The sequence below is a fragment of the Paramormyrops kingsleyae genome, chromosome 5 (genome assembly GCF_048594095.1).
Source record: "Paramormyrops kingsleyae isolate MSU_618 chromosome 5, PKINGS_0.4, whole genome shotgun sequence".
NCBI lineage: Eukaryota > Metazoa > Chordata > Actinopteri > Osteoglossiformes > Mormyridae > Paramormyrops > Paramormyrops kingsleyae.
Window position 1 is genome coordinate 23,062,093 of NC_132801.1, and position 26,323 is coordinate 23,088,415.

Below are 26,323 nucleotides of genomic sequence, written 5' to 3' on the forward strand. Positions count from 1 at the left end.
ATTTTCAGGTTATCTTTGTCTGTAACAGTTATTAATTACTATATTGTATCCATTTAATACACAATGGGGAAATACATGAATGGATTAATAACTTTTAAACTAAGCAAGGTATGTGTATCCAGTAAAGTGTGCATTCATCAGTGGACTCTGGGGGACACTGCACATCCCTTGGATTTTCAGGTTATCTTTGCCTGTAATAGTTATTAATTATTATATTATATCCGTATAATATGCGATGGGCCAATACATAAATTGGTTAATATTTCTATAACCTAATGAGACAGACATGTTCAATGAAGTGTGCTTCGATCAGTGGACTCTGGGGGCAATGCACACCCAGTGGATTTTTGGTTTATCAATGTCTGTCATAGTTATTAGTTATTATACTGTATCATTATAATAAGCTTGTCTGATCCTCCCGTGTGCCACGCCCCCCTCATTTATCTCGTGTGGAATCCCGGTGTTTCCAGCTGTGTCTAGTTGCTGTTAATTAGTCCTGTATATCTAAGTCCACGTTCGAGTATGTTTCCTTGTCCGGTCATTAACGTTGTGTTGTAGTTCTATGGTCCTGAGTGCTTTACCCTTATTAAATCCCATGTTAACCCGACTCCCTGGTTCCTGTGCTGCTTGCCCGCTCCATGCCCGAGTGAACATAACAATGGGTCAATACGCATAAATGGGATAATAGCTCATAAACCAAATGAGACAGACATCTGCTATGATACCATTAGTCCGCTCATGACATAACAATAAAAATTATGTGTATTGTGGCCACGTTACAGTATATAGTAGAAATGAATTATAGTAGTGCCCCTGGATTCGTGGGATCAGTTATCCAAGGTTTACCTTGGTTGGAAAAAAAAAAAATTAAATGTGTAATTGTGTTTCTTCATAGTTTCCTCATCCTTTGATGGGTAAGTAAAGTTAGGAGAGTTTATTTAAGATTTCGGACGACGCTGAAGTTTCTTATTCGTAAAATCTATTCCAGCTTAGATAGTCAAAATGAATGTTCTGCCATATCGACAGTAATTTATCTTGTCAATGTCAAAACGTCTCTTTGAAAACTAATACTGTACCATGAGTCACTATACAGGCTTACTATATCCTGAATTTGAAGGTATTTTACTATAGAGTTTTTTTTAATATTGCTCCATGAAATTGGTATTCTGTCCCATTAAGACCCATTGAAAAACAATGTGTGATCGGCCATATTCACAATTTATCTGGTCAATGTCAAAACATCGGTTTAAAAGCTAAATACCATCTGATGCACTAACTGTTACACTTTCTATATCCAGGGTATTTTACTATAGAATTTTGTAAAATAATGCCCTCTGAAATTGGGGCAAGAGCCAAGAGTCCTGATGGGACCAGAAGTGAACAGAAGATACAAACTCTATACACAGATTATGCTATGAACAGGATGCCTGAAGTTCAAAGAATATCGAGGATAATTTTGGTGTTTTAAGGCAAGTAGCAAATAAGGTTCAGTAGAAAGCATTTATAGATGGATTTATATGGTGTTTTGTTATTGCAAATGACTATAATTGATTCAGTTGTTATATGCTGTCATGGTGGCTGCTTATCCTCTCATGTTCCTGTTTGATGAGTTCCTGTCTCCTGGCCGTCCCACTTAATCTCCTCTGGCTTCTGGCCATTCACGCCTGTCTCTCTTCCTGTGCCTGTTATTCTTGTATATTATAACCTGCCTGTGTGATGTTCCTTAGTCCAGTCATTGTCAATGTGAGCCCTTGTATGGTAGAGTAAGTGTTGGTGTTACTCTGTTCCCCTTTGGTAGTTAGTGTGTCCTTTACGTAGTTTCCCTGAACCTCATCCCAGTGTTAAAGTAGGCCTTGACCCTCTTTACTGCTATGTCTGCCTCCTGTTTTGACCCCTCGTTTTCCTTTTGTTTCTGTGTGGTTGTGTCTTGCCGCTTAAATGAACCCCTTCAGTTTACCCCGAAGGCTGCATCTGGGGTGTCCCTCTGTTTTGTCATATGTGTCTATTTCTGAATACACTGAATAAAAACACAAATATAAGAAATAAAATAAAATAAATCCTATTTCTCAGAAAAGTAAAACAATAGAGAATTTTGAGGTGATAAATAGCTAAAGAATGTTCAAGAAAATCCTTAAGCCAGCACTTTTGCTAGTGTTTGAAGCACGTTGCATCTGATATGTTCAAGCAAATTCTGGCAGATGAACATTGGATAGAGATCAGTGAGCAAAGATGCAAGACTAATTATGGACAGGGTACTTTGCTGTGGTCTGCAACAGAAATCATCCAACTGACACAATAGGCATAAAGCTTCAGGGGATATTGACTACCATCCAATATAGACCGCAGCATGTGGCTCAGTGGGCTAAGCTGTGTGATTATAATCACAAGGTCGCCGGCTCAAGCCCAGCCTCAGCACGTCTGTGGGTCCTTGAGCAAGGCCCTTAACCCCCAGCTCATTGGGCGCTGCTACAGGTGGCTGCCCTTCACAGACAGCAAGGAAAAGCATATGCATGGTGTTGGGCTTATCTTAGTCATGGCTTCATTATCTGTTAAAAACACCATTCCTGTTGATATCAAAGTGGAAAAAGAAAGACAAGAATGTTAACAGTCAAATGGCAAATGACCCAGGAGGCTAAAATTCAGAAACAAAATCAGAGATACAACTTCTTAAGAACGAAAGATAATTCCATAGTTTTATTTCCTGCCAAATGTGGTATAAACCTGTATGAAGGAGACGGGAGAAAGAGAAAAAGGATTTGGTGGAGAGATGGGAGGAATAAAATATAGATTAATTACACATCGGATGTACGGCATTTCTCCTTCTCACCCTCATGAGCCCTTTAGTATATGTCATAGGAGATGTTTATGCCTCCAGCAAAAATGACCAGCAGGTACAGATAGATGACTTGCTTCAAAAGCAGAAACCGAGCCTTTGGATTAGTTAGACTTAGGTATACAAAAGTTTTATTGGAATATTCTGGCCCAATATAAATATACATGATTTACAAAATGCATTCCCTCTACATCTGCATGCAATATTATTGTAGCCTCAAATGGAAGAATATTTCCACATTAATGACCAGACACTGCCATTCTGAGGAATATTTTCAGTGTTTCTGTAGTATAAATATAATACAAAGCCAAATCATCTAACAGGGAACATTTTCCTCAAGGCCAAGAACCAACTCAGCACGTTAGCGCGGCCCTGCGGTCACCGATTCGGGCAGCACGTTAGCGCGACCCTGCGGTCACCGATACGGGCAGCACGTTAGCGCGGCCCTGCGGTCACCAATTCGGGCAGCACGTTAGCGCGGCCCTGCGGTCACCGATACGGGCAGCACGTTAGCGCGGCCCTGCGGTCACCGATTCGGGCAGCACGTTAGCGCCGCCCTGCGGTCACCGATTCGGGCAGCACGTTAGCGCCGCCCTGCGGTCACCGATTCGGGCAGCACGTTAGCGCGGCCCTGCGGTCACCGATTCGGGCAGCACGTTAGTGCGGCCCTGCGGTCACCGATACGGGCAGCACGTTAGTGCGGCCCTGCGGTCACCGATACGGGCAGCACGTTAGCGCGGCCCTGCGGTCACCGATACGGGCAGCACGTTAGCGCCGCCCTGCGCTCACCGATACGGGCAGCACGTTAGCGCGGCCCTGCGCTCACCGATACGGGCAGCACGTTAGCGCCGCCCTGCGGTCACCGATACGGGCAGCACGTTAGCGCCGCCCTGCGGTCACCGATACGGGCAGCACGTTAGCGCGGCCCTGCGGTCACCGATTCGGGCAGCACGTTAGCGCGGCCCTGCGGTCACCGATACGGGCAGCACGTTAGCGCCGCCCTGCGGTCACCGATACGAGCAGCACGTTAGCGCGGCCCTGCGGTCACCGATTCGGGCAGCACGTTAGCGCGGCCCTGCGGTCACCGATTCGGGCAGCACGTTAGCGCCGCCCTGCGGTCACCGATACGGGCAGCACGTTAGCGCGACCCTGCGGTCACCGATACGGGCAGCACGTTAGCGCGGCCCTGCGGTCACCGATTCGGGCAGCACGTTAGCGCCGCCCTGCGGTCACCGATACGGGCAGCAGGTTAGCGCGGCCCTGCGGTCACCGATTCGGGCAGCACGTTAGCGCCGCCCTGCGGTCACCGATACGGGCAGCACGTTAGCGCGGCCCTGCGGTCACCGATTCGGGCAGCACGTTAGCGCCGCCCTGCGGTCACCGATACGGGCAGCACGTTAGCGCCGCCCTGCGGTCACCGATACGGGCAGCACGTTAGCGCGGCCCTGCGCTCACCGATACGGGCAGCACGTTAGCGCGGCCCTGCGGTCACCGATACGGGCAGCACGTTAGCGCCGCCCTGCGGTCACCGATACGGGCAGCACGTTAGCGCGGCCCTGCGGTCACCGATACGGGCAGCACGTTAGCGCCGCCCTGCGATCACTGATTTGGGCAACTGGTAGAAGGGCAGTGTGGCATCTGCCATTTCTATCAAGTGGTGGGCAAGTTTTTCTGCAGAGATATAATACTTGTAATTGCTCCCTGCCTGTAAAACAAAGTCGGCTGAGGTCATTTTGCGGGGGTTAGACAGTAACAATTCGTTTGTGATTTTTCAGCCGTGGCCAGTCCCTTCACTGATCTCAATGGATGGCGCTCTGCCAGGCAGCATTCCTGGCTGTTAAGGCTACACTGTTTACAGGATCATCAGCATGTTGGCAAAGCAGATCTAATCTGTCAGCTGGGTGGTCCTTACCTTCCACTACTGCTTCCTGCTTCAACCTCAACTCTGACCAGACCCCCCCCCCCCCACCACCACCTTCAGTAGCTACACTGCATGAAGGACACCAGGGCTTAGATCACTCATTGGTATCTGTTTTTGCCTCAGTTTTATTTCTGGGTGGTCTGCGAGTTGGGGAAGGACCTAATCTGCATTGACTTCCTGTCCCAGGAAGGCGGCGGTGTTTTTTGGTGGGTGAGGCTCTCCCCAGTCTGGAGGGGGAGCTGGGAAAGGAGAGTGTTGTTGCCTCGGAAACAGGGCTGGATTGTAAGCATTTACTTCACCTGCTCCTTTTCTTGGTGGACAATAAATTGTTGATACCAGCCCTCATAGCTAGCTTAATTCCTATGACTGTTGCCCAATGCAGTTGAATTTTAGGGGAGAAATATTCTGTCAACGTAAAGAGTTCAAAGTGTTTCCCAAAATTTTTCTGATGTTGTTGGTATTGTTAGGTTGTTAGGTATGTTGCAGTCTTGTATTTACTTTTACTAAATTAATAAAGCTATTAATTCAATGACTAATTTTCTCCAAACCTTAACATGTTTAGTTTAAGAGCATATAGATACACTAGAAACAGTAGAGTTAAGGCATAAACACATGAACATTCACAGTAAAGAGAATTTCAGCAGGGGGCAACCACAACAAAATCCAGAGAAAATAACATTCAAACAAAAGAACTATGTGGATGAAGGAGGGGTGTGTGGAAGGGGGGGGCGCTGCTTATTTTTGGTCCCATATAAGTATATCATATTGGGCCCCCAATCAAGACCAATCCAATTAAGTTCAAAATATTTTAGGGCCCCTTTGTCTCCGGGCCCCTTGGAATCATCCTAACTCCACCCCCCGACCCCCACCCTCTCTTTATGGGGCCGCTGGGGGTGTTATGACAGGGTTTATGTATACGGCTGAGCAAGGTTTGTCATAGCATCAGCATAATTGCACAATATGATGCCTTAAGAAGGTCTATGCTGCTTCTTGCAGGGTTGAAGGGACTCTAAAGTTCTGACTGAGAAAGGAGGTGTGAGGAGACACCACAGGTTTTGATTAATTTGTATTGCTTCCCTGACACAAACAGCAATGTTTCCTATGTACAGCAGTGGGAACTTGCATTACTCACCCAGTGCACTGTTAGGTAAAATAACTCTTTTCTTAAATTAGTGTCCATTGTATCTGGAGCATCTTCCCTGTTCAATACGGCCACTTCTACGACAGGTGTTCAACTACTTGAAAATTACTTCTCTAAATGGTTAAACTTTGTTTTTATTGTGATTCCATGTTGATGTTTGTAATATTTTAGAAGACAAATCGTGAACTGTCACCAGCCCCATCACAAACAGTAGGGGGAAGTATTTTTCTCTGGAAAAATGTGCTGTGTTAGCAACATACCACTAGAGGGCACTGTGACCCTCATTTTAAAAACATATACTGTAATAAAGATACAATTAAAATGTAAGCCAGTGTCCCTGCTCAGGACCCCCCACGACCCTGAATAGGATAAGGGGCTACAGAAAATGGATGGATAGAAGGATGGATGGACAAACAGACAGACGTGGATGTCACCCCAAATTTAAATCAGAATCACACTATACCAATACAGCACTGCAATGCCTGCTACAGTATTGTCGTATATTTTGGGAAATTGCTATTTGTCATTGGCCCACAATCAGATGCAAAATATTGACACACATCACAAAAACATAAACAACAGCAATCTCAGATATTCATAGCCAAAGATGTTAATCAGCTTAGGGCAACTATTGAGATTTAAAACTATTTACTGAGTTTTAAAAATACGTGGCTGTAAAATGGAGCGACCGCACCAGTCGAGAAAAAACAGACAGGTTTCGGCAGCTGTGCATCCCTGAGTGCAGTGACACCTGTATCACACTAGGTGGCAGATTTGCGTACATTTTTGATTATTACACCCTCAGGCTATTTCCCGAATGTGCGTCTGCGTTTCAGATATGCATATCCTCAGAACATAGTTGTCACTTGAGTACTATTTTATTTAGAGAAACACCAATCCAATGATAAATAAATGAATATATTTACATCGACAAAGTGCTGCAGTTTCTAGATATGTAGCATTTTATAAAAAAGAAACTGTACTTGAAGAGAGCTATTTTGTACAAAATTGATCTTGAAGCCATGTGTTCTGAGCTCAGGTCTGTTTTGTTGAAGGGGAAGTCAAAGGGGAAGTCTTTCAGCTACAGCAGCCATATTTAGGAACACGTGGTTTCACGCCACATGAGGTTGTTGAAACAGTAGTGTTTGCGATTAAAAAAAAATTGTATCTCTTAAAGCAAGCAATGTACTGAATAGGTACGGCCTGGGATATCAGTAAAGGTACTTTTTTTCCTCTGGGGTAAATGAGTGATTGAACGAACCAGTCATGAATGTAAATAAATGACTCAGCCTACAGTTCAGTCATTCATTTACTGCCATAATGTGCTCATCTGCTGCTCTCCACGCAAAACACTGCTTTGCATGATTATCAATTCCATGGCCTCTCCAGAGGACAATAATATTATGCAGTGAATTCTGCTGTTTTATGGTGAATGAAAGAGGTATTGCTTTTGCTGCTTTAATGGCTTCGGAGGAAAACATCACAGATTCCTGTTATGAGATGGTGATTAAGTGATGGCGGAACAGGAAGTAGCAGCTGAAGCCACCAGCCAGCACAGCTGATTCTCACGGAGTGAATTTTATACTGTCTTTATTGGCCCTGGTAACACTGAGGTGAAGTTATACTTTAATTGGTAGTTTTAGCCCTAGACACATATCCGACACGCTCTTTGTTTTCATTCTTCCATACTTTTAGATCTCCTTCTTATCTCTGTGAGAATTCACACTGCACTCACTGGGAAACACTGGGGTGGCTTTTATACCCTGGATTCATTAAATGTACTGCATAAGTGAGGTGTCTCGCACAATTATGTGAATTTAAAGCCATTTGTGCTAAAGCACCAAAGCTCATAAGTGTTGTACTTTAGTGGATTAATGTGTAAGTGGGGATGAGACAGACCAAAGTTATTGTGTCAAATGTTATAATGGCAAGAAACCATCAGGATAAAGACTGTGTATATGACAGTGAGAGTTCAGTGATTCACCAGAGACCTGTCATTAGTCCAATGTGTCACCTGGGATGTGCTCATTCGTTTCTGTGGGCACAGCCAATAGAGTCATTCATGGTCATGGGTCCTTCTGTGTCTCCCTACACCTTGTAAAAAATAAGCTGTATCATCACCATGTTAGTGCAGGAGTGGGAGCAGCATGCTTGCCTCAGCTTGCGCTGTTTGAGGCTAAAACCGATCCACTGAAAGACAAAGACTGAAGAGGAACTCACTTTGTTCCAGATTTTTTATTTTTTTTAATTTTAATAGTGGGTAGTGTTTACAGTATCAATAACAAGAATGCTCTTGAAATAAATATTATACATGAAAGCCTAGGGGGATGGAAAAAGTCCTGTTTCTTTGGGAAAGTTGCACGCACAAGAGTTTTTATCCGGTTCAGCCCTTGTCCTTTATGTATACATGTAGGTCAGCAGGCAGTTAATGATTAAGCAACTGCAGAAATAAAAGGCTGAGGGAAAGGAAGAGAGAAACTGCAATCTCTATTGGGGCATGTAGATGAACTACTTGAAAAGAAAATACCTATCTGTCTGAACATGAACTTAAAAGTGGTGTGTTTTGCCTTTACCTTCTAATGCTTCAAAGGAGCTCCAGAAACAGACAGCATCATTGTTTTCTTACCGCAGTATTGATATCCCAGGAAACAGGGGGCCCCCTACTGGGGATGCGAATCCATCACAAGGCACACACTTTAGGGACATTCACGGACAAAAGATTACTGAAACCAGATATTTTTGGATCACAGGAACAATCCACTAGAAAACATACAAATTCCACATGCACACAGAGCTGAGGACAAGAACCAAACCCACAACCATGGATATATGAAACCACGGATATATTGTGCTTCCTGCTGTGCCCCTATGTCACCTCGCAGCTGCCATTTTATAAACATACAACAAGCTCAATTTATTTCTGCAATCCTTGAATTCTAATCTTGGTTCCATTGATCTGAATCTGCTCGCTAATTGCATTTCCCTGCAATATTTAAAAAAAAAAAAAACATTTTAAGGAATTTTTTATCCAGCGTGAATTAATTGCTTTCACTGATAGCGTTTTACTGATGCGTGTTTTTCTTTAGTTGTTTTGTTCGGTTGTATCGTAGATAGATTGTACTACATCTGAATCCATTACTGAAAACCTCAAACTCATTAGCGTTACTGTACATCACTCATCATTTTTATTATGGCTTTCAATGAGGCAGGAAGGATAATTATAGCCTGGAACACAGAAACAGGGTCAGTAAACAGACTGGATTTAGATTATAAAGGATTTCGATTACTGTCCATACACTAAATAAAAAAGTTATCACCTGGTTGTTGAATCTTATAAATTGTTTCACTTTTAGTATTTCAAACTAACCCATTCTTTTAGTCAATAACTACAGCCTACTGTGGTAAAAAATTATATGAATTAACTTATTTGTTGCACTAATTAATAAGTATATTGATATTTTAATGAGCAAGTGCACTAAATTATCTACATCCCTCAGCAGATATTATATTACTCAGAACTATACCTGGATAATCCAGCCATCTTCCATAACCTCTTACCCAGTATAAGGTCATGGTGAACGTGGAGTCTACGCCAGGACACACAGGGTGCCCAGTAACCTGGAATTCTAGGCCAACTATCTGTCTGTTTTTTTCACTTTGGGAAAGGATCAGTGTCACCTACCTGGGGGAAACCCTTTCGGCGCAGAGGGGAAATACAAACTGTACACATAGAGGGCCATGCCGGGTCCAACCGCCCCGCCCTGCCAGCGTGAGGCAGTGCTGCTCACAAAGCAAGCCTGCCACACTTACCCATGAATTTACAAATGTATAAGTAGAATGATCAGAATTCTTTCAAGCACCCTCAGCTTACATCGCAACAAAAGCCTTTTTCACGGCAACATTTAGTTGTTTGCTGTTCCCGCATCAAGTCTAAATTAAAATGAAATCTGTTGTTATATCTAATTATGAATAGATAATAAAATGTAAATTGAGTATGACATCTTTGGGGAACCACAGGAAAATCTGCTAAACTGGTGTCTCTGTCAGTGACTGTGGATCCATCAGCTGTGTTTTACTTCTTCTTTGACAACCTCACGGCAAAACAGGCAGCGGCATTGATCTGGTGGTCCTCGGAAATGCCAAGCCCCCAAATGATGCACGCGATTGTCAGCTTTGATGGATTTTGACTGGACGAGGTAAATATGGGGAGTAAAAAACACTTCATTTTGGCAGTGTGTCCAGTGTGCTTAAGTCCTCTTATTTAGCTCAATTTTCTTGTCATCTTGTCTGTCTCTTCTCTAAGGGGTTATCAAAAGGTTATTATCAAGCTCAGACCGAGTTCACAAGGCCAATGCTAGTTGTTCTGTTTTGTCTTGAGGTTAAAGTTAAATCCTCTCAATAGATTTTGGCTGATATGCTATTGTCTTACCAAAAAATGTAAAGGAAAATGGAAAAAAAAACCTTTCAACAAAGTAATAAACACTGGTCCATTTTCTGTAACTGCTTGCCCTATTCAGGGTCATGGGGGGTCTGGAACCTATGGGCACAAGGCAGGGAACAACCCAGGATGGGGCACCAACCCATCACAGGGCACACTCACACACTATTCAGTCACACCTATGGGCACAAGGCAGGGAACAACCCAGGATGGGGCACCAACCCATCACAGGGCACACTCACACACTATTCACTCACACCTATGGGCAACTTGGTAACTCCAGTTAGCATCAGCATGTTTTTTGGACCATAGAGTACCCGGAGGAAACCCCAAGAAGAGAACATGCAAACTCCACACACATGGAATCCTGACAGAGACTTGAACGGAGGTCCCTGAGGTGTGTGGCAACAGTGCTAACCACTGCCCCCCCGCCCCGCCCCCCCCAAGGCAATAAACTGTTTAGCTGCCTTTCAGATTTGCTACATACCAGAGTTTGTCACACACACGGTGTGAGAACACGTTCACACACACGCACAGCTCACACACACACAGTGTGAGAACATGTTCACACACACACGCACAGCTCACACACATGCACACAGATATGTACAGCTGACACACACATGCTCACACACACACTCACCCTTTTCCTGTTTGTCTATGCCACATCTCTCCAGAGAGGCCGCTTAGAATACAATTGCCTATAAAGAGAGTTAAGCCGCCCCCCTTTTGTTGAATCGGTGTAATTTCCTCTCAAGTACTTCAGGGCCAGTTCTGCCTCAGAAAACAAAGTGAACCACCTTCTCTGTATCTGTCTCTCCCTGATCACTGGGGCATGAAGCTTGCAGGGCAGAAAGGCGCAGGTGAGGATGAAACTCTGTCATGGTCTCGCACTCACGGTGATGGGTTACCCCCTGGTCCCGCCTCAACTCGTCCTTTTCATTCTGTTTGATTTATTCAGCTTCTGTTGTCCCAAACACACACACAGACACGTATCCATGTCCTCATATCTTTGCGTGGACACATTCATTTGTATGGGCATAACCATAATCCTAACAATGGCAACCTTAACCCCTACCCAGCCCTAACCTTGATCATAAGTAACCAAACAAAATGTAAGAGTTAAAGCATTTTTCATTTTTTTTATTCCATTCACAGATTTTCATGAAATTGAGGTTATCATTGTGGGGACTGAAAAAATGTCCTCACAAAATAAAAACTTACCGGCTTTTATCACATTGTGGGTAAATCTGGTCCCTCCACTCTAATAATTACAAACACACACACACACACACACACACACTGACACACATACACAGGACTGCATAACAATGGAAATATTGCATGGGCAGGTCAAAAAAAGCATGGGCTGTAATTATAAGGCTATTATAGGCCAGCAGGATGGCTGCAGCAAGCCAAAAATATTTTGTGTGTGTGTGTGTGTGGGGGGGGGGGTGTATCTGTCTAATGTGTGAGTTCAAGACAGGACAGAGTAGGGAAGAAAAGCCTCATTCAGTTAGTGTCTGTGACTACAGACCGTCAAAATCTCTCCAGTGATCACAGATCGCCGACTGAAAAGCAGCCTTCCTGTGTGCTGATGTGGGTGGGTGTCGCTCGCGGGAGCCAAGAGGGCTCGTTAACCATATGTAGTCAGGCGGGAAAGTGGTCCTGGCTCCCATCAGCGGGGGCTGGCCTGTAAGTCAACAAAACAGCACCAGGGAGGTAAAGGCTGTTTCATAAATTGACAACTTGTTGTTTACACATTTCTTGGCTTTGCTGTGTCAGGAAACGCGAGTCAGCAGGAATGGTACAGTATGGCGAAACTGTGGCAGGGGTGAGCAGATACACATTAAGCTTTCCTTAAGTTAATTAAAAACAATCTACACCATCAGGATGAAGTTCTAGCTCTGATGACTCACTCAGACCTGTCACCATGCTTCCTCACTCACTCTCACAACCTCGCAACCAAGGAGGGTAATAGCTTCAAACACCAACATCACAACTGTTGTTACAAGTATTTTCTTGTATGACCATGACTGTTTCATCCACAGGGTGCCATCAAACTCTGGTGAATCACTGAAAGTTTTCCCCCAAACTTACCTGATGAGCTTACAGGGTTCAAGAACTGCCTGGTTTCAGGTATGTATGCTACGCCATCTCTACCTTACACCCGAAGAAGGCTACACAGCACATAAAAGGAACTACTTCCTGTTTCCTGTTTCTCCCTTCTGTTGGAGAAATAGGGATTTAAGGACCTTCGTCTCTATGGTCGGCGTTAAAACATGCTTTTGATCACATGACCTCATATCAGGCCCAACACATGGACTGACGGCAGCTGGATTTTTATTTGTCTTTTATTATGTTGTACTGGTGCATGCAGCTGTCTCTCCAGCTTCCCAAGATGTAGCGGAAGAGGCTCTGTGTCAGTAGTGCTTGACAAGGCAACCTCAGGGGAACAGTAACTAGTTCAGTTTTGCTCATTTTATAATCCCCTTTGGGACAGTAAAACTATTGCTTGTTACCCAGGTGCATAAACATATAATCACACAAAGATCATTATTTCTATCCATTGAATAACAACAACAACAATAATGTAGAGGAAGTGATTTTTCATTTCTTGAAGAAGAACAAAAAAGAGACAAGGTCATCAGCAGTTAGAGTTAAGGGTGGAGGGGGAGCTGGAGAGCTGGGGAGATTGTTGAAAGTGAAAAATAGTTTGTTGTCTGGGGTGGTATTGATTGTGTTCTTGCAGTAGGTGGTTTTAGCATAAGTGAAGATAGCAGAAAAATTATAAAAGTTACTGACACTCAACCTGATGCAAAGGGTCCCTGGTTTTCTGCCATTTCCTCTCAGCCATCTCGAGTTTTTCTGTTTCCCACAAATAGTACAGCCAAGATGAGATGGTTGCGAGAATGCGGGTTTGGAGGGGAGGAGACCTGGGGGGTCAGGGCATGAGGGTGGGACAGGGCAGAGTGAACCAGAGGCTCCACTGGTACCTGCTGAACAAAAGCTGTCAGAAGAAGGAAAGGCAGAGGAGACATGCAGAGAGACAAGTAGGGGAAGGGAGACATGGTTACAGCTGAAGGAGGATCAAAGAGGGGAGACAGATGAAGATGTAGGGAGTGACAAGGTGAACTAAATAAAGCCGCGATCAGAAACATGGAAAGGGGCTGTCTGTCATGCAGACAGATTTCAGGGTGAGGTCCAGTGGAGTGCGGAACCTCTCCAGGACAAATGAGGTGGAAGTGGGTGTTCAAGCACCCAAGGATGACGAATGGTGAGCCATCATTGGGAAGGACTTGCAACAGCCTGCACATTTCTTCAAAAAAGTTACCTAGTAATTCTGCCCTGTGATAAATGCCAACAATATGCCGTTTATCAGGGTTAGTAATAGCAATGGTATGGTGTTCAAATGGGGAGTGATCACATGGAACATTTACCGCGCAGACAATGGGTGCGGGTTGTATGATTGTAACTCATATTTACAAATGCAAAAGATTAAAAAATCCAAACCAAATTACAGTAAAAGATCTGGTACCTGGCATTGAAGGGACCAAAGGCCCTGCAGGATAGCTAAATGTTCCGCTTGAAAAAACCTCAATTGTAACACATTTCTTACTTATACTTTAATCTTTTTATACTCACACACTAAAATAAAAAATAAAACAATGGGGTGATGTCAGATGAAGTCCCATTTTTGGTATAACGCAAGAGATCACAAGGTAAACAATGATGGAACAAGGGGAAAGACTACAAAAGTGCGCTGCTCTGTAGGTATCCATAGGAACTGACATACAGCTCTGGAGAAAATTAAGAGACTGTCAGGGTCAGCACTCTTCTGATCCTGCCCTTTGTGTCTCTTCCCTGTTTGGCCAGCAGGTGTCGTTGGTCATCCCATCTTGTCATTCCTTGTCTGATAATCCTTGTGTGTTTTCCCTGCACCCCAGACCTCTGCTTAAGTTGCTGGGTTGAGTGTGTGGCTCTGACATTGATTTCCTTAAGCCATCGGTTTAGTTATTCATATTTGTTAGTTTTCTGTTCCCCAGTGTTTATTTTCTGTTTTAACCTCTGTACTTGGATCGACATCCATGTGTTCTGTTCTGGTTTTGTTTTGTACCTTTTGATCTTATAATTAATTAGCTTTGCTTTGTATTCCCAGTATCAGAGTAATGTCTATTAAGCCTCCTAGTTCTGTATTCATCTTGGTTAAGCAGTTCCACTTTTTGCTTGTTACCCTGTGTTCTTCTTGATTGGTTGTTGTGGTAAAGTATCACTCCTTCTCCCTCATTAGCCCAGTTTGGTTTGTGTATTTAAGTTCCTGCCTATTTTTCCTCAGTGAGTCATTGTTGTTGTTATTGGATAGTGTGTATCAGATGCTCTATCGATGTTGCCCTGCTTCTGTCTCTTGTGTTGCTTAGTTTTTCCTGTATAAATACTCTGAAGTTCTTTTAGTTTTTTCCCCAGGAAGTTTCTGATCCCTTGTGGTCCTTTTATTTGTGGATGTCAGTGGGTTCTGTTTTTGCTTAATAAACTCCTTTTGTCTCGGAGCCACTATGTGGATCCCCACTTTCTTTTCCCCCCCCTGCACCATGCCCTGCTCCCATAACAGAGACCACAGCAAAAAAAATTTAGAATTAAGCCAGGACCTTCTTTGTCTACTATTTATGATTTTATGACTTGAAATGAAACAAAATAAATGTTCTTCCAGACATTAATCAGCATTGATGGATAGCAGTTGCAAGAAAATTGTAGTCTGGAGTATTTTTTTCTTCCCTATCGAATATTGTGAAGATAAAACCTAATAAAAAAATTAAGTGAACATCAATCACTTTATCTTGATGATTTGAGACTTTGTAGCTTTTTAAAAAGATACTCAAAAACTCTGATATATGCCATGGCCCCTTTATACAGACACACTATTAGATAATCACTTATATTTACATTTAACATTTACATTTAACAACGCGTGAAGCATATGCTTTTGTAAAGAACTACGTACAAGTGAGGCATAGCACCTCACACACATACATGATGTCAAGGATTCAACTAGGCAGCTAGGCTGAGCATCCAATGAATGTCCATCTACAATTGGAAGCAGTATCTGATATTATAGAGGGTCATAGGCACAAAGAGGAGGAACCTCTTGGATAGGATACCAGTCGATCACAGAACACACACAAAGTGAAAGTTGGAGATGCCTTTGGCTAACTGCAAGTTTTGGACTGTGGAAAATGGAGGACATGCACACAGCGCGGCGCTGGAGGTGAGGTTTTCCTGGTCTGGATATCTGAGGCTCGGGGGCAGACTAACTTCTCTGGGGGCCCTAGGCTGACATGGATAGGGGGCCTCATAAAGTAAGCCATTCAAGCTATTGTTTGGAGCTGAAAGAGGGAATGAAAATGATGGAACATGAAAAATATCCTAATCAATGCATGAGGTGCAAGCAGTAAAACTTACCGATCAGTGTGGGGTGGGGGTGCTTTCAGTAAAATCGCCCGTCAGATGAGGGGGTGTATCGTGCCAGTAGATCAATCAGCAAAATTTTATAAGTTTATCCATCGGTTCACAGTTTATCTACCACCCTACTGGGATAGTATCAAAGACACAGGAGATAAGGAGGTAATATTAATGTTAATCTTTACACCGTTTCCTCTTGTGTTAGGCTACTTTGTGTCGGTTTGCTTGGCAGTAAAACAACCACTAGCCTACCGCTAGACTCCAGTGTGAAAAGAAAGTTGTGTAGCGTAAAGTCTCAATGTAGAAATAACTCATTATAACAGAGACAGGGGGCAACTTTTGCAAACTTAATGCCATAATTTAAATGATCATATTATCTTATATCCATAAAAGTAACTTCTGCAAATCCTGACTTCATAAAATATACATATAAATATGATAGAGAAAGAAAAAGACCTTATTGAGCATAAATCCATAGGAAAGACTGAATTTTTCAGGACTTTTGAACCATGCTAATGTTTAGCCAGCTACTGATTCACAGATCTGTTAGGGTCATCAGTTCTTTAAAGGAAATAATGTAAGACGACTATTTACATGAATGTAAGACACAGGAGTTTATTTTCCCTGTATAGTGAAAACAGAATGTACATTTATGTTTATAAAGAAAACAGAAGCATAGCCATGGACACCCTGGCAGATCAGTAGCAACTAGTTTACAAAATGGTCAAAGGGAAGCGCGCTAAGGAAAATACCATGAGGACACATAAATTCAATAAATACCAGTACATTTGTTTTTGCTTTACAAAGTAGCTTTTACTGTCTGCATGTGTGACTGAGAGCATATTGTTGTAAAACCTTGTTATATATAGTAATATAAATAGAACTTAGCTTGAGAACTTTGCTTGAGAAATGTCTTACTCTTAACCACATACTTCTCGTGGTTCTCAGGGTTCAGATAAAACTGCTCATAACGGAAAGACCACAAAGTTTTCATCTGACTTCCTTGGTTTAGGTGGTAGACATCTCAAGTGTCCGCTCCCATGGATCTAGACATTTTTTAAGCCCCTCCTACCCGCCTGAAATACTCACCTGCATGTTTTACAACATGAGCATGACAGCAGAGAGTGTAATATTGTACAATGTTAATTAACCTCAAGTCACGTTACTGACCGGAAGGCACAAGTAAGAATTCCGTTGTACTCACCTACAAAAGACAACAAAAAAAAATCATGAATGATGACTTGTATAACTGATCTTTGCATTTAATTACTTATAAAACGATTTAAATAAATGACACTGAAAATATAAGAATAAGGGATAAACATTATGAGGATAATAAGGGAGTATAGCAGTATAGCTTAATTAGGGATCTGCATGTCTAACAAAAAGTTGACTCAAAACTGAAACAAACTTTCAGTCACTTCAAAACAAATCAGGCAGATGTGTCAGAATAAACCAGCTAGTTTATACCATTCATATTAACAGTGACCCGGGGGGCAGTAGGGTCATGGATACCCTGGCAGATTCAGGATGGCCAGCACTTTACAATAGGGCCCTTGAATACATAGAATTATAAGGGACATTTTGTCAGGAGGCCCAGAATGTCTAGCTATGCCCCTTCCCCTACCTCTTGGGCATAGCCATCAGCAATGTCTCTGACTGCATTGAGAGGTTCACTTACCAAGGCAGCCATATTCATGTCTCTGGTGACTCTTCCTATGAAGTCAGCAGATGGATTGGGAGAGCATGGGGGGTCATGAGGTCGCTGGAAAGGGGTGTGTGGCGCTCCTGATGTCTTTGTATGAGGACGAAGGTCCAGGTCATTAGAGTCCTGGTGCTCCCTGTCTTGCTGTATGGCTGTGAGACATGGACGCTATCCAGTGAGCTGAGACGAAGACTGGACTCCTTCGGGACTGTGTCTTTTCGGAGAATCCTTGGGTACCGCTGGTTTGACTTCGTGTCGAATGAGCGGTTGCTAGAGGAGTCCTGAATGAGGCACATTACCTGCATTGTGAGGGAGCCTCAGTTACGGCACTATGGCCATGTGGCACGTTTCCCTGACGATGATCCAGCTCGCAGGATCCTCATTGCTGAGGACCTGAGCAGCTGGACCAGGCCAAGGGGACGCCTACGTAACACCTGGCTGCGGCAGATAGACAGTCATTTCCGGAGGGTGGGACTGGACTGCGTGTCTGCTTGGGGGGTCGCCAACCAGGAAACCGAGGTATTTAGTAATGGGGTAGGCATGGCAATGCACTGCACCAGTGCATGCTCCCCAACCTGACTTGACACTTTCCAGTGTCACACAACTTGTAGGAAACATTTTTCCTCATGAACGTCAAAAAACTCAGACAAGGGTTCTCTCTCCTTACAGTGATCACCTGAGAGAAGATTCCAAAATCATTCCTGGCTCCTGGAGACTGACTTAGGGTCTTGTTATTGCCTAAATACACTCCTGCATGGCTCTGCATCCAGAATCCTTTTCACAAGGTCCCCTTATTAATGACTGAATGCGTTCAATTATATATGGACAAAAATATTGGCGCTCATACACTTTCAGCAAGTATCACAAAATTTTTCATAAAAATAAGCTGAAATTGATCAAAATATTTGGTTTCCACAATTTCTTACTTTTTTGTAAAATCTGGCAGAAACTTTGATTTTGATTCTGAAATTAGAACATCATCTTAAATCAGAAATTAAACTGAAATTGTATTGAAAATATTATTGACACCCTGTGTCGTACATACGCTATACATGAGTTTCCTGAACATCATTCCGTGCAAATGACACTCTTGTCTGACATTATAGTTATTACACATCCGGCTGCCGCTGTCCGGGACTAATGGGTTATTCCCACATGATCCACTTGGCAAATGGCCACACAACCACCACAGAAAGTTTCAAAAAAGATCTCATAAAACATTCTCTATCAATACTGAAAAGCTTTTGGGAGGACTGTGATACCCAGGGTAAATACCTCTTTGCAGAATGGCTCAACAATACCCAGTATAACAGTTTAGAAATGATAGAGGATGTTGTTATTGGTAACTACTCTCAGAAAAAAGGGTAAAAATTCATACCTTTGCTTGTCACTGGGGCTGTACCCTTGTAATTGTACCTTTTAAGGCAGAGGAATGGTCTCTGAGGAACATCCCAAAGTTACAAAAAGCATTAATGTATCATCAATGGTACAGAAATGTACAATTACCTCCAGCTAAGGGTACTAATGGCGGACCCCTTAGGAAACAGCCCCAGTGACAAACAAAGGTACACATTTTTGTCCTTTTTTCTGAGAGTGTACATAACAAACTTGTGACTAACACGTAGTCCTGATACTGCAAGTGTCCTAATTCCATGGAAAGTTACTCACTTACTGTATGTCCTTGCTGTTCATAGAGGACAGCCTACAAATCCTTGGTACCCACATGGGACTGGTGCCAGCCATTTGCAGCTTTTCATTTATGACTGCTACTTTTAAGGGACTTCCACTAAACCGAGACCATTGATTAACTAAACCGTGTGTAGGAGCCAAGAATGTTTATGAACCTCCAATGAACCACCCTCCATATCTACAAAACCCACGGATGACCTCAGCTTCCTGAAAGCAGTAGGAACCGATTATGATGGAATTTTTCATCTTTTTGGGCCTGTTCTAACCCTACGGGCTGTAATCTGTTACCAGTAAATAAGCAGAACCACTGAAGCCAGGAGGTCAGTTTCAAAATCACATTTGACCAAATAATGTTCTAAATGCTGTGTTTATTCTGAGGGAATGTTCAGCCTCTTGAACGTCGCTGAAAGATATTGCGCAGTCGTGATGCTAATTTGCACAGATGCAAGCTACTGCCATGGCGTGCCTTACATTCTGCAAACTGCTACTGAGTTACATCAAGCTATCGTAGACTTACAGACATTGGACGCCTTACGAGGAAATTACCCAAGATGCTCCAGCTGACTTCTGTTCAGCAAACAGTAAACTGAAGTACATTCCCAAACATGTTACATTGTTCTTGATGAAGAAAATAGAGAGTAGTCTTTGGGTCCATAGTCAACAGATGTTCCATTGGGGTTTATAAAATGTGTTTATTTCTGTCTTGGCTCATGTGGGCTTCTTTTTTCCCCTATTATCCTCAGATAGAAGCCAGCAAGGAGCTGTAAGATTGACCTCCTATCACTGCTGTATACGGTTTCTGTTGTCCTGTCCTCAGTTTCTCACTTTTAGAGTTTCCATATCATCAATGTTCTTTGGTGTTTTTCGCGTCTTTGCTGGCCTGGAAGCCTTTGGTTTAGTCCTGGTTTTGGCTCTGCCCCCCCCCCCCCCCCCCGAAAAGAAAGGGAGCATTTGTTCATGCCTGGTCTCAGCACTGCCCATCCTTCTATCTCCCAACATTCCAGCTGGAATTTTGGTTTGACTGAGATCTCCAGTGTCTCCAGACAGTGTCTCCAAAGAGGAGTGATGCAGAAATGGGAGTGGGGGGGGGGGGGTAACTGGTGTCTCCTTTGGACTTTCCTTGGCAGGGATTCGAAACGGCTATGTTGAAACAGCTGTCATGGGAGCTATCAAAAGAAAGCAGCTTCCCTCTTTTAATAACTGCTCTGCTGCTGCCTGGCTCTGGTGTCCTTCTTATAACATACATGGTTGAACACAATTTTCAATTTGTTCTGGATGGGGTTGTGTTATATACATTCAGCAAGTGCTTCTTAGAAGGAGAGCCTATGCCCTCCTCTCTGGGACAGCGGGTTCTGGTTCTGCTCACTAAGGTGGCCAGCAAGTCACACCTTTAAATATACAGCTTGTTTAGTCTAATATTGAAACCCTCTGGGATGCTGATACCTCTGATGGCTCTTTAAACCCAAAGCTGACATCAGTCACACGGATCATAAACTCACTCATGCATATCGCTTTGTCTGCTACACAGCGAGAAAGTTTTCGCACTGTCTGTGGCAAACTCTCGGAATCAGACTGATGGGACATTGTTATACATTCAGGTGTGACATGAGATAGTTCTGTTTTACCTCCTTTTCTCCTCCATTTTGAAGTAAGCTTCCTTTCTTTAGATCAATGTCTACAGCTGGCAGAATCTCGTTGTACTTGGCTTGTACGTCATTACAAAAGCTGCAGAATGTTCTTACACACCACAGCCTTCTAGTGATCTCTGACTCAGCACTATAATTTTAACATTATTAACACATACATAGGACCTATTATGCTGTTTTATGTTCTCAGTGTATATTTATTCTATGTCAAATAAAATAAAAATGCGTTTGGTAAGTCTTTGAGGTTAATATCTATGCAGTTTAACACAAATTTTGTAAGTGAAACCTCCAGTCAAACTAGCATCTTCATTATTATGCGCATGATAGATAAAGTCATCTGGAACAGAGTAACATTTTGAATCTTGGACACTTTGAGATGCAGCTCTATAGGAATTATTGAAAATCATAATCTTTGTAACAAAGGGTGAATATTAATCGAGGTGTGGTTGGAAAGAACAAGCATCCATGCAAGTCTGGATAATTACAGTAGCTTTTAATTCGCCTATTGAAGTGTGTTTCTGTAGTGAGTAAGGCCAGTCCTCAGGCTAGTCAAGGCAAGACTGGGAAGTGAACTGGCATACTGTCACTGTTATTAACCCTCTGTTACACAGAGAGGGGCTCGGGATATAAAAAGGTGAAAAAAGCCCTGTGGTCGCAGACAGCTATCAGAAAGCAAAAGCGCTGCAAAAAAAATCTTAGCATAGAGATTCTTAGCTAATAAAGTGTTTCCATAAACTTCCCACATCTCTCATCTGCCTATAAACATGTTTGTGATTAATCTGCAGTGTTTGCCGGCTTGCTCAACCTACCTATCTGCCTATCTGCTTGTGTAGCTGTAGTATTTATACAGTGTTACAGACAGCCACGTGCAGAAGGGGAAGCTGGGGGCCCTGAGCACCTGCGAGCACTTGCCCAACAAAAAGTCTCTGCACAGCCCTGGTCACAGACATACAGAAAGTACATTACATGTGAGTGACTCTGCAGATATCTCACAGTGTGTGCTGAGAGTGTTTTACTATGACTTTTACATTTAAGTATGTCTATATAGTCAAATAAAAGTAATCAAGTTCTACTGCACCAAGAACAGGATTTGATTTAAAAATATTTGAAAGTGACCCATTGCAGTTAGAAAGATACCTATTGAAATAACAATACTAACTGTTACTCAGACCCTACTGTAAGAGGTTATAGAAAATTAATGTGGCAACGGTGAGATGTGAATAAAAGGGAAATGGCAGGCTCTCTATGTTTGTCTGTGGGCTGTCTGTAGCCCCCACCTTAATGAATGAACATTGAATAAACCTGAAAAAGCAGTTAGAATGAGTGAGAGTACAAATAAGTCTGCAGTGCTTTACTGCTGTGATGGGAGAGAAGGCTGTTTGTGCAGGTGGGAAGACAGCAGCTCCAGACTTCAGGCCTACCACCCAGGCCTACCCGCTAACACTGCCTCCAGGAAAACAAGCCATTTTCCAATCTCTGTCTAGGGATCTGAGGAAAATGAGAATCCAATCTTGTGTTTTTATAAAGTAGGCCTGATGAGTTCTGATGGGTCATTGTAGAACAATCTCTGCTTATTATGCTGTTTACTTAGGCGCTATGATGGTTCACCGGGGAGCACTGTGACCTCGCATCTCCTGGGTCAAGTTTGAGTCTTCAGAATTGAGATTGTTGTTATTTTATTCCTCCCCGTGGGGAAATTGTATTGATCTTGTTCTCCATGAGACACACACAGACAGGTGAGTTTGGGAGGGTCACAGCATAGTGTCTGACAACTGGGGTTAAGGGCCTTGCTCTAGGAACCAAGGGTGGCATCACTTCGCCATCCTTGGGATTTGAACTGGCAACCTTCTGATAAAGAGCAAAGGCTCTTAACCCCCAGAGCTACACCCCGCCCCCCATCTTCCACCAAATCCCTATAGCAGTGTTTCCTAATCCGGTCCGCAAGGATCCAAAGTCAGTCCATGTTTTTGAAAAAATGTGGACTGTCTGTGGTTCTCAGAGGACTTGATTGGGAAACACTGTCCTTTAGACATTCATAACAAGTTCAAGTATTTGATGTTGGCTTTCAGAGCTGTTAATGAATCATCACCCACCTCCACCGAGTTTCTTATCAAGACCTTTATTTCATTTCACCCTTTTCAGTCAGAAAGTCAACTCATCTTCCACACGTAAACAAACTGTATGGTTCCTTGGTGGTGGAATGAACTGCCCAACCACATCTGTTCAGAAGAATCCCTCAACCCTCAAAAAACATCTCAAGAACCATAATTTCACGCAACACCTGAACTAGCTCTGCCGTACAAAGTCAAAACACCATAACTGGATATTTGATCAGAGTTGAGTTACCACTGAAATACAGTCTCTTAAGCTCCATTTTATCTTGCGATAAAATATCGTAGTTCAGCTATGCTCGGTTTTCAGTAAGTACTCTATCATTTCTCTACCTATTACACATACAGCTGCACAGTCAAAAAATGTTGAAGCCCCTTTTCTCAGTTTGAATGCCAGCCTAGTTTGTTTTGTCTATCTAGGACTGAACTCATCAGACCAGTGATCTTCTCAATCTTTATCAGTTATACCTTTTGGTCTCTAGGCAACATTAGATGCTCTTGCATTTTGCAAATGGTATTGTAGGAACCTAATACTATTTTTTATTACTATGATTATTTTAAATTGCTCTGATGCTACATTTGTTATGTCTACTTCCTGCCTGTGGGTGGCACTGAGCATATACAGAGGACAATCGAGAAAAGGTATAAATGGTAATGTTGTACACATAGTAGGCCGTGAGTTTAATGGATTTAATTACAATACACCACCATGTTTACTAATGTATTGCATAGCTATTCCTCCCATGCTGACTTCCACTTGTTACTGGTCATTCACTGGCAGCTCAGCCTAGCTGCATGCATACCTAAGTTGGCTCCTTGACTTCTGTATGCTTGTGGTGTATTATTTGTCTGTCACTTTAAGAAAGGGTATCTGCTAAATAATGTAAATGCAAGTTTCTCCCTATACATACAGTATGTGCATTTTCTCTCGTAAGTCCAAAGCTCTCTAGATGGGTAGCTGCCTGTGAACTCCCCTTACTGTCTGCCCTGAGAAGGACTAAAATTTTGCTAGCTAGAGGGCCCTGGTTTTGGCCAAATCCTGCCTAAATGGAACTACATTGATATTTTCAAGAAAAGATTCACCAGTGAGCCTAAAAGGCACAGGACACAAGGCAGCATACAAACAGTTAACAGCTATCAGCAATTTAAAGACAAAGGATCATTTTTGTAATAGAAAAATCCTTTTCCAGGATGAGTGAGTGGAAGATGGATCTTAAAAGTACTGAATAGCTGAAACGTTTCATAAGTGATTCATTTATTTTTTTTAATTTAGTTACATGGTATTATCATATTACACCTGCTGCCCTTTTAAAACCTGTGCTTACTACTCTATGTTGCACATAGGCAGAATGAAAGTGGATGGAGTATTCCTGTAACCGAACAGTTCGGCTACAGTCACACATATAAGGGGCTGATGAGATGTGAGGGCGACCCAATGAATCAGCACAACAGATGGGATAGTCAGCATCATGGTTCTAGAATGCTGGCGGTCATATACAGCAAATGGGCGTCTAATTCCACTATTATTTACTTCAGCGTCTAGAAAATCCGATTTGCTGCGTCACAGTTACAATACATCACCCTTACTGTCACTCCAGTCCGCAGTGCTGCGACAAGTGGACTCCGCCTGTCCGTTATGTTTTTGGGGCTTGATAAAAAACCATGAGCTAATGGAACAGACAAGGGGGGCCAGTGTGTGGTTCAGCAGGCTAAGCCTCTGTGCCTGTTGTTGGAAGGTCACCGCTTCAAGGGCAGCCTCTGCAGAATAGTCACGTCTGTGGGCCCTTGAGCGAGGCCCTTAACCCCCAGCTCCATGGGCAGCACTAAGGTTCTCACTAAGGTGTGATTTGAACATAAGGAGGCGGAGCTGGACTCTGGTAAAGTGCGATTTGAACATAAGGCGGCGGAGCTGGACTCTGGTAAAGTGTGATTTGAACATAAGGCGGCGGAGCTGGACTCCGGTAAAGTGCGATTTGAACATAAGGCGGCGGAGCTGGACTCCGGTAAAGTGCGATTTGAACATAAGGCGGCGGAGCTGGACTCCGGTAAAGTGCGATTTGAACATAAGGCGGCGGAGCTGGACTCTGGTAAAGTGCGATTTGAACATAAGGAGGCGGAGCTGGACTCTGGTAAAGTGCGATTTGAACATAAGGAGGCGGAGCTGGACTCCGGTAAAGTGTGATTTGAACATAAGGAGGCGGAGCTGGACTCTGGTAAAGTGCGATTTGAACATAAGGAGGCGGAGCTGGACTCCGGTAAAGTGTGATTTGAACATAAGGAGGCGGAGCTGGACTCCGGTAAAGTGCGATTTGAACATAAGGCGGCGGAGCTGGACTCTGGTAAAGTGTGATTTGAACATAAGGAGGCGGAGCTGGACTCTGGTAAAGTGCGATTTGAACATAAGGCGGCGGAGCTGGACTCTGGTAAAGTGCGATTTGAACATAAGGCGGCGGAGCTGGACTCTGGTAAAGTGTGATTTGGACATAAGGGGGCGGAGCTGGACTCTGGTAAAGTGCGATTTGAACATAAGGCGGCGGAGCTGGACTCTGGTAAAGTGTGATTTGGACATAAGGGGGCAGAGCTGGGCTCCAATAAGGTGCGATTTGGAAACAAGGAGGTGGAATAGCACTCTGGCAAGGTGTAATTTGGTCATCAGATGGAGCTAGGCTCCAGTCAGGTGCAATATGGACATAAGGAGGCAGAACTGGGCTCCTCTGGCATCTGTCTATATTTACACACTGCCTAGGGCCCCTGAAAAGGTAGAGCTAGCTCTGGTTTTACCAATACCCCACCCCATCTCACACAGTTGTAGTCACCATCCTGTACTGCCTGCCCCCCCTCCCAAAGTCTCCACTCTTTGCATGCTCCCAATCTTCCCTGCAGCATGTATGCTGCCTGCCTGTCTTGCCACACCCCTGCCTTGAATTCAGGTACGTGGCATTAGCCAGGCGTGTCGACACTGGCCTGCCGCTGCACACGTGGCCTGCCGCTGCACACGTGGCCTGCCGCTGCACACGTGGCCTGCCGCTGCACACGTGGCCTGCCGCTGCACACGTGGCCTGCAGTTCACTCTGAGTCACATGATCCAGCCCAGTCATGAGACATAATAAACAACTTTATGTCCTCCATGACCAAATGGGTTAGTACACGGAAGACTTGTGTAGGTTACCTGGGAAACTGTCACAGATGTATAAAAACTGAATGATTTCTAATATATTCAGTATAACTTGGCACCTAAGATTTAAAGGAGCATGGAGTATACTTCACCGTGGGGTTTCCATTGTTCTCCTCTTTCATGAATAATATTAATTTCATAATTTATTACAGAAGCTGGAAACTACCACAGAAATGATCTACCACATTTACTTTGTCATATACCTTT